Source organism: Triticum aestivum, chromosome 7D (assembly GCF_018294505.1).
Source record: "Triticum aestivum cultivar Chinese Spring chromosome 7D, IWGSC CS RefSeq v2.1, whole genome shotgun sequence".
Taxonomy (NCBI): Eukaryota; Viridiplantae; Streptophyta; class Magnoliopsida; order Poales; family Poaceae; genus Triticum; species Triticum aestivum.
In genome coordinates this window covers 1,420,727-1,429,661 of record NC_057814.1, presented here as the reverse complement: position 1 = coordinate 1,429,661, position 8,935 = coordinate 1,420,727, and the positions used below count along the sequence as shown (strand labels likewise).

Sequence of the window (8,935 nt, the reverse complement as noted above, 5' to 3'; positions counted from 1 at the left end):
ACATATCAATGTACATTATTTAATACATAGGTGTTCTTGAATTTGAGTATTTGACACAAATAGGGATACAGCATATGGGTTATAGGAATGGTAAGCATTCCAACGTCAGCAACACAAGTGTAATTTTATACCACTTTAGGCGATCATAAGTGTAAGATATTCTTAGGCATACAAATATTAGGTATTCTTTGTCTATTTTTGTAGGCCTCCTCTGTCATCACTGTACTTAACCAATGAGTTTTTCTCAAGACAATGAGTTATCAATAATGCTAAACATACAAAGAGTTACACGCAATTACACGCTGACTAGGATTCTTTTCATCCACTAACCAATCACAAACTTGCCCCCCCCCCCCCCCCCCTGATTTTCAGAGGGGGTGGGCCGCCTCCCCGCCTATTGACCAATCAAGTTAATCCTTTTTGTAAAACCTTGTAACTCGTTTGTACGTGTAGCATTACTCATGAGTTATTACTAACAATATATCCAGTTTAGTTGGGCTTAAAGCCCCTATGACATTTGCAGGTTATGATCTACTAAGGATAGCTTTTCCCATGCCTTCTTTTTGTTTAGATTTATTTCATTTCACATAATATTTACAACCATAGGATTGGGCTTTAAGAACATCACCAAAGTACTTTTCCATGTTCTACATAAAGAGTGTTCTGTTTATTAGGTTTTCAATTTTTGTGGGTATGCTCCTTTGAGTAATTGTCCAATCTGAGCACGCACGTTGTACTCTCACCTTTGATTGCCACTAGGCTCCAAAGGAGAACTAGCCACTATACTGCAATGTTTGTGCACATGGTGAGTTTTTGCACAGCGCGTACTGCTTTTCCTTGCCAAATGACATAATTTATTTTTCATGACTAATAACCAAGAGAAACTATCTCATATAATATATAACAGAAGAATGTTAAATTAAAAATTACTCTCTAAAAGTTTCTACACATGTTTATTAAAATGATGGCTAGTATAAATAAATGGACAGGCTTCGGTCTGCTAGTCTGTTGTAGATACGCGTAACCCTTTGGCGCACATGGAGCTGTTCACGCTGCCATACTACTCGTACCACTTGGCCCTATGCATCTTGTTAGCTCTCCTCTACCATGCCGTCCTACGCGCCGCCGCCGCCGCTGCCACCAGGCGTCCCCGCTCGAAGCTGCCTCCCGGTCCGTGGCAGCTTCCGATCATCGGCAGCCTGCACCACCTGTTGCGTGGGCTCCCACACCACATCATGCGCGACCTCTCCCTCCGCCATGGCCCGCTCATGCTGCTCCGCGTGTGCGAGCGGGAGGCCATCGTTGTCTCCTCCGCCGAGGCCGCGAGGGAGATCTACAAGGGCAACGAGGCCGCCTTCTCGGCGCGGCTAAGCAGCCCGGGCATCGACGAGCTCTCCAGGCACGGCCAGGGAATCGTCTTCGCGCCCTACGGCGACCACTGGCGGCTGCTCCGCCGGATCCTCATGATGGAGCTGCTCAGCGCGTGGCGAGTCGAGGCATTCCGACGGATCCGCGAGGAGGAGGCGGCGCGCCTGGGCTCGTCGCTTCAGGCGACGTCCGATGGTCGACTCGTCAACATCGGCGAGCGGCTGGAGGAGTTCGTGACAGACTCGGTGGTGCGTGCCATCTTTGGGGACAGGCTGCCCGATAGGGCCACGTTTCTGAGGATCGTCAAGCAAGGAATGGACCTGTCGTTGATTTTCGGCCTCCGGGACCTCTTCCCTTCGTCGTGGCTAGTTCGACTTGTGCCGCGCGGCGGCGGCGGCAAGGCGGAGCGGCACCGTCAGGAGGTGTTCAGCGTTATGGACAGCATCCTCAAGAGTCACGAGGAGAGGAGGGCAGCCAGAGATGGAGATGCCGAGCAGGACATGGTCCAAGTGTTACTCAGGATCCAAAAAGATGCCAGTACGCGAGTCTCCCTAACCGACGGAGTCATAAGGGCACTCCTCATAGTAAGCTCTCTTGTCTCTCTTTCTCTTGTTACAACCAAGGCTTCATATTTAGGCCTGGTTATTATAGCCATCTAAGAAACAACTCGTGCTATCTTATTATAACTAGCGGGGTAACCCGCGCATTTGCGCGGCTAGGATCAATACATATTGTTTTGTCTTGATGATGTTACAAAAGTCAGGCCATACTATTTTACTTGTAGTTATATTCTCTTGAAGCTATTTTTGTTGTCGTGATTAATTATCAATGAAAAATATGTCTATAATATATGTCTTGCGGAAATATGATTGCATTTTGATATAAATCTACTGATGATCGTTTAGTGTTTTTGGCAAGGCCCATGATGAAAATTGATGTTATTTGAGTTTTGTGACCTACCATGTGAAAGAATTTACTTTCATATTGATCTCTAACCTCCCTCCTCCACTCCACCTCGCATGCAGTGAATTGCAAATCATATACAAACTCCTATTCAACTGGACTTACTACTCTAGACTTTTACAGTTTCCCCTTTATCCCAATCCAAATTTGTATTTTTATATGCCTAAAATTGATTTTATGATCCATGGACCCACCATATACTTAGTAAGGCAGATTATCTAGTTTATGTGGATGAATATGCTCGTTCGTGCACATTGTGGCATGTTGGAATTGATCTTCTGTTTTGCTTGCTCATATTGTACATCGAATGTACACATCTTATAACATTTTATCCTTTCTAGTTAAGTCTGTCTCTATTTCTCCCTAATAATCATGAAATTCGCTGGTTACCATTGATTCATCCACACCTTTGTTCGTCTTTGTTGTACTCTCGCGAGTGCATATCAATCTATTTTGTATTTTACATATTTATTATTGCACTGAGTTGTTAGTGTGTCATTAATTTGACATTCGAAACTATGGAAAACTTTCTAACAAAACTACAAATTGGAAAGAAATAAAAATGGAGTTGTTTCCAATCTAACTATTTGCCACAATGCCAAATTTATTTTACTATAGCACCGAGATATAGAAAAATAGCTTCTAACATATGCACAATCAGATATATGTTAGAGAAAAAATCATGCATTTGATTTCCTTCTGTTGGTTGGCGTATAAAATTTGAGACATGGCCATCGGATATGGCCTTAATTTTATTTTTTTTGAGAAAACACATGCCCTCAATTGATACACACTTCTCATCTTTTGCCAAAAACATGTGCTAATTAAACTGATATGTGAATCTGAATTACGGATTTTGCCTTCGCGAACAACTAAAATCTTCTCGATAGAAAAAGATGAAACATATATGGGGTTGGAAAAAAACCATATACCCATAATTCAGGTCCAAGATTTTTTCGAAAGTAAAAACAAATTCTTGGGTCAAGTGAAATTTGAGAAGGCGGAAAGAGAAAAACGTATCTAGAATTCGAGACCGTCTATGTACTTATATAGTGTGCCTAGAATTTTCAATAGTAAAGAGGGACATATTTGTAGATTCTAGAACATTTTAAAATAAATAGCACGTGTAATTCTAGATGTGCTCTACACGCATGAGTAATTTCATCATTATTAAATATATTTATTTCTAAACTTAAAAAATAAAGATATTTGTGGATCTGTAGTAGTAAATAATACGTGCGTTGTATCTATACATTTTTGCCTTTTTAGCTTATAATCCGTAGATAGATAAATATGCTTATTTATTTTCACACAAAATAATATGTTTATTTATAAAATTCTACCTACGTGTAATGAACAATCACCGGAAAATAAATTAGCAACTATATGTGTATACAGAATGACTATTTGCTCTTTTACTTACCGACAAATTGAGCTTTTTCTTATTTTAAGAGCGCTCCAATTTAAACTGTACAGTAGTTAATTCATATACATGCATGTGCTAGTTTTTTTAGGGCGCTTCTGATTAGTACTACGGGCTAGCATGCAGCCACTTTTTTATTGTATATGGCCTTCGGGGCTCATTAGGAAATTGAATCGGTAATGGAAGCTATCACCGTGCCTTCGGGGTAACGTGCCTTGTTTTTTACATCCTGATCCGACATCGAAGCTTTAAGCCTATATACATTAGAAATATTAGCACACATGCCCGTGCGTTGCAACGGGATAATAAAATTACATGTCTCTAGCTCAATATATGAATGGATCAAGACCCCCACATGTCCGTATTCTCTACTTCAACATGGCACCCTTTAATTAGAGCCAAACCGGTATATTCTCTTTTTGTTGGCACGTGCCCACAATTTATTTCAATTATAATTAACCAACATATTCTGTTTTACTGGTACATAGAAGCTATCACCATTAATAATTTATGGTGTCCCTTATTCTGAATAAGTCGACTTAGCTCGATACGCCGGAATGCGGAGCAGGCCGAGTATGGGAGTGATCAAACTCACGACCACAAGGGCCGTGGAGTTGTTGCTTCACAGTAAATAGTCAAAAAAAACTCAAGACCTCAAAGACCAGACCATATGTTGCTAGCTACTCAAACAAACACATCCTGCTAACCAATGGCCAGCTTGAATATTTAAGAATACAATGCAACGTCAAATTCGAAACATTTTGATTTATTTTTTTGAACTTTTCAAAAAAAGATAGCTATGAACTGACAAATATCGGCCACGTGAACAATTTTCGAAGTTATGAACATTTTTTTAAAACTCCATACATTAAAAAACACAAAAAAATTGAACGAAACATTTTTTGAAATTCACACGCATTTCTTAAAAGCATGAACTTTTATGAAAATACGAATATTGTCTAATTTGTAAACAATTTTTCGAAATGGGAACATGTTTTGAAATTTATTTTTATTTTTAGAATATTTTCAAATTTGTAACGGTTGTTAAATCTTGAATAAATTTGGAAAAAACTCAAACATTTTTTAAAAAATGTGAATAATATTTTAAATTTTGACAAAAAATAGGAATTACAAAAACATTTGCAAACTTTTCTGAAATAGGAACACAATTTTGGAATTCGTAACATGAACTACCAAATATATTTGGCAACGTGAATTTTTTTCCCAATTACGAACAGTATTTTGAAAATTCCATTTATTTTTGGAAAAATAAAGAACAAAAAATTTGAAAGGAACATTTCATGAAATTCACATACATTTCCTAAAAACAAGAACATTTTATAAAAATACAAACATTTTTGAAGTCGTGAACAATTTTTTAAAATGTGAACATGTTTTGAACATTCAGAAGAATTTTATCAAATGTGCTTCTTTAATGCAAAAACTATTTTCAATTTTTGAACATATCACTAAAACATGAATATTTTCAGAATTTTGGAACTCTTTTCAAATGCATTTTCTAAATCTTGAACAATTTTGAAAAATACAAACATTTTCAAAATAATTCTAATGAGTTTTTAAGGTTGAAAAAATTTTGGAAAGACAAAAAAATTGCAAATATTTTTTAAAATAGAAAGCAATTTTGTAACTCATAACATTTCACGAAATTTCGAAAATTAATTGAAATTCCGAACATTTTTAGAATTTTCGAATTTCCGAAAAAAGTAAAAAATAGATTTGGAATGGGGAAACTAAAAAAGAAATAGGTGATAAAAATAGAAAGAAACAGAAAAGGAAAAAGTGAAATAGAACACAAAAAAATGGGTGGGCCAGTCTTGGGAGCCCTGTATGTTACTCGAACTATTTGCCACAGTGTGCGGGAAATAGGACTTTTTTAGTTGTCGCGTGGGCATGGAAAAAATAAGCTGACTTTACTGGGTCACCACGCGCTCGGCCCACGTATGAAATTCTGCCCCTACAAAAGTTTAGTACCACCTCGTATAGAAAAAAAAATCTGGTGGTGAATGGATGAAAAATTAGGGAAACGCACCTTGCTTTATTAGTAGGTATAGATATAGATATAGATATAGATCTACGTGACAGTCCAATATATTGCTACATGCATCTTTATATGTTACGTAATAACTTTTAGATCTCAGCCGTTATTTTTTTGATCGGATGATGTAAATATAATTAGCATATGTGGACGAACGTGATGGCTTGTTTGACTTCTGTTTTATGTATATAATAGATTTATACGTCGCATATATCCTACTCTCTAGTTAATAGTTTTACAGCCCTTTTTTTGATTGATAGTACTTGCTTGTATCCCTCCCAACAGGATGTCTTTGGTGCAGCACTTGACACCACAGCTACTAGTCTACAATGGGTGATGGCTGAACTAATGGCGAACCCAAGGGTGATGCGGCGCGTGCAGTCCGAGGCAGATTGTGCTCTCGCAGGACAGGCTACAGTACAAGAGGCCGCACTAAAGAGCATGCAATACCTCAGGGCAGTTATTAAAGAGACCTTGCGGCTACACCCTCCTGCCGTGCTCTTCCCTAGAATGTGCGTGGAAGACTGCAAGATTCAAGGATATGATGTACCATGAGGGATGATTGTCCTAACCAACACATGGGCAATCTCTAGGGACCCCAAGTATTGGAATGAGCCGGACAAGTTCATGCCAGAGAGGTTCGAAGGTGAGGGTGTTGCCAACTTGAGAGGCATGGACTTCGAGTTCACTCCTTTCGGTGTTGGGAGGCAGATTTGCCCTGGGATTGATTTTGCGTATGCAAACCTTGCGATTGCTTTGGCTAGCCTTCTTTACCATTTTAACTGGGAGCTGCCTCTCGGAGTTGAACCAGGGGAAGTAGACATGACAGAGGAGTTCGGAGTCACTGCTCGAAGGAAGGTCAACCTATTTGTGCGTCCAATTATTCGTGTTCCCCTTGGATGAATTACACTTGCAAAACCACATGCTCTTACTATAAGTAGCTCACATATGTACCTTATGTAATCATAATATGTATTTGTAACAAACCCCAAGAATACCCCTACGCACCCCGTAGTTTTATGTGACAAAACGGCTGTCATAATATCTTACATTTCCTTGAATACTTGTAGCTATTTGCTTCCATCTATAATGTCTTTATCTATGACAAAGGTTATTGACACTAATGGTCAAATTATTTCTTCTCATGTATTCCCTAACAGTACACATCTACCATAGGGGATCATTTCAAGGAACTCGTTTATTGATCTCCCAACCACTGCATTAATATAATACACACAACCCACAAAATTGACTATTATAACCTTTACCAAAAGAAATAAGGTAAACTCTTCTTTTATTTATTGTTTATTCGGGGAGTTCTATTTTTGTTGGGAAGTTTACTTTTTTTTGTATGGAAGGTTGCCTCGTTGTTGGGAAGTTCACCTTGTTGTGAAAGTTCACTTCTTTACAATTTCGTTAGGATTTCATTTTTTTTGTGTCCAACTTCACCAGTCAATGTTATGCAGTTCAATGCATGCAATTTAGATGGGTTACCTCACCTCGAACTGTTCAGAAAAAATCACAAAATAGTAATTTGGTAAGTGATAGATAATATTTATGAAAAATCAGTAATTTCATGCGAACAAGACAGAAAATTTTCTAAGTTTGGTATTTCTAAATGCTTTAATGATGGGAGTGCCCATGCATTAGGGTGTCTGAGAAATACTAGTTGATTATCCAAATTGTTGGAGTTAAGTAACCAAATCAAACCCTATCATGAACCCAAAAAAGTAGCAATGAACTAAATTCAGAATTCTAGTAAGTAGATTGCTAAGTTGGCATGAACACAAAAATGGTTTATGGCAAACTTATTTAATTTAATCATGAATAAATTTGTTAAATAAAATATAGATGTTGCTTATGGCGAACTAAATTCAAAATTATAATGAATGCAGACAAAAACCACCATGATACAGAAAGATCGACTAGGAAACAACTATTTCTCAAGCAACCAAAAATTAGCAAATCACTATCTACCCCACCTTCGAAGCTGATGGCAGCACTTACATTTAATTAGATCATTGATGGTGCGCGTTGCTGCGCCAGTCCATTTTTCAACAATTTGATAGAATTTTTCATAAATGTTTGACACATGATCATGGGATAAACAATATCATAGGCAATAATATACTATTGGATCGGGCATTCGGCAGTCATTGCAAAAAACTAAACTGACACATATATTGGGGAGAAATCGAAAAGGTTTCAGTTTGTGGTGGCTTGCAATGAGAAAATAATAATGTTGGCTGTAAGCTGATTTAAATGTGGAGTGAAGGAGATATGCCCGTACTAATTCTAACATGATTCCGCGCCATAGTTTGGACTGTGTGCCTCTGTTTCTTAGAAATGAGGTGCATGTGTGGATAGAAATGGTAATACAACCAGGCCCGGTTCTGAGATTTTGGAGCCCGGGGCGAAACTAGGACATGGGGCCCTAGCATTCCTAGACGCAACCAAAAAATCATGGCATTGGGAAGGGTCTCATCTCAACGACTTGCCGCTTGGCATGGCAGAAGGGGCCATGATGCACGAGAAATCAAGCGTTGGTTCAATACAACTCAACATGGGTGATTGTATAGGAGATCAAGCAAAATTGCATTTACCATCAAGCTAGCGAAATTGCGCTAACACGCTCTAGCGGGTGATGGACCTAATGTTTGATGTACAAAACTGATAGCATGCAAAAATTGTATGACAAAAAAATGTAAAATTAGCCAGATGACAACTAAACTCAGCCTATACAAAAATACAAAACTAAAGTAAGATATTGAAAAATATACAACACTAAAGATTGGTTGCGAAACAACTAGCTGTAACTCATAACATGGAATCAACTTTTCCATACTAAAAGACTTAGTATCTGATCATTATTGGACAACAAAGAATTAGTACCTGATCCAAAGCGACGGAAACAACAGAACCAACCCATCCATGCTTCGCATTCACCACGTAGCACACCAGGCCGGTAGACCGCCGTTAGCCGCGCATGTCGCTCCTACCTCTCTTCCATTGCACTTTTAGGGTTGAACTAGATGCGCCGCTACTGCAAGCGACGAACGCAGGTATCGAATAATCGATCACTATGCCAATTCCTGCTAAAAATCGCTCCCTAACCTAGTCGGCCC

The 8,935-nt window shown here is 38.6% G+C and overlaps 1 pseudogene; it reads left to right on the top strand.

Moving 5' to 3' along the window:
• Window positions 1-1,037: 1,037 nt before the first annotated feature.
• Window positions 1,038-6,713, top strand: LOC123166395 (desmethyl-deoxy-podophyllotoxin synthase-like; annotated as a pseudogene).
• Window positions 6,714-8,935: the final 2,222 nt, after the last annotated feature.